The sequence below is a fragment of the Protopterus annectens genome, chromosome 12.part0, assembly GCF_019279795.1.
Source record: "Protopterus annectens isolate FY-2018-M chromosome 12.part0, PAN1.0, whole genome shotgun sequence".
Taxonomy (NCBI): Eukaryota; Metazoa; Chordata; order Ceratodontiformes; family Protopteridae; genus Protopterus; species Protopterus annectens.
This window is the reverse complement of record NC_056746.1, coordinates 633,009,942-633,011,318: the sequence shown is the minus strand read 5'-3', so window position 1 is coordinate 633,011,318 and position 1,377 is coordinate 633,009,942.

Genomic DNA, 1,377 nt, shown 5'->3' with positions numbered 1-1,377 from the left:
GCAGATACATTCCTCATTCATTGTCCAATACTAACTTTATATTATTAATGTTTATGAGGTCTATATTTATGAGGTCTATCCAGCATCCAGTGGGCATAAATCAGACACATCATTTTAATTAGGATGCTTATGCACACACACACACACACACACACACACACACACACACACACACACACACACACACACACACACACACACACACACACACACACACACACACAACACACACACACAGAACGCTAGCCATTAAATTACCCAAAGAATCAAGTCTTGCTTTATACTCTTTAGTTCTGTGTTCATTAGAGATGAAAAAAATTGTTTTGGACTCTTTACTTAAAGTGGGAAGTAAAGGACTCTACTGTATTAATCTATTTCCTGACTCCCATTGGACGTATATGTCTGGCCTGATATACAAGAGGAGTTGCTCCCAAGAGGAGAGGGTATGTGGCCACACAGGACCAGTAAGCTGATCTCTTCCCCACCACTCAGTGCTTGCTAGGGAATGGATGACCGATTGAGAGTCCCTGGACGGGATGAGTAAGCTGTAGGGTTCTCGCCTAGCTTGAGAAATGCCAACTTCCATCTGCCAAGAATAAATGGGCTGACTGAGTTTAGGTAGAGGAGCCATCAGGTGAGGTCCTGCCAGGAGCAAAAAAAAAATTAAAAATTGAATACTACGGAAAATGAACCCTGGAGAAAGCCAACATCTGTACATATTATTAGTGGAGTTTATGAGCCACAAGTAGAAAAGAGAAGTTATGAATACAGTTTGCAAAGCCTACAACAACCAAGTCAAACTGAAAGGTATGTGTGAGAAGAGCACAGAAAAAGAAAAACAGCTGTATTGCCTATGCAGTCCTAAGAGGAAAGTGCCACATAAGCAACACTCCCCCCCAGTATAATGGCACCAATATTAGTGCTGCTTTCCCTTAACTGCAAGGTCTTGGGTTCAGTTCTAGCGTGGGTAGAGTTGCATGTTATCTGTGTGAGATTTCTATGGCACTTTTGCTTGTTACCACACCTCAGAGACATAGTAAGACTGATTGATTACTTGTATATATAAACTGTTCCTATGTTTATATTGTAGAGTTTGTGACTCCTGGGAAAGCTCTTTGTGCAGTGAAATGAGACAGGGTAACAAAATAAAAAAAAAGTGAATATTCTTGTGTAACTCACTAAAATCCATTCTGCATTGCTGCCCAACTGCCACAACTATACAAGTCTTCTCATTCAAATTCCTTCATATTTGTGTACCAATATTTTTCCAGTCTGCCAGTGACTTACCAGTAAAACAAAGACAAACATTCATTTTACAAATCATAGTAACTAAAATAATACATTAAAATAATTTATTTTCACCATGCTACTACTGTT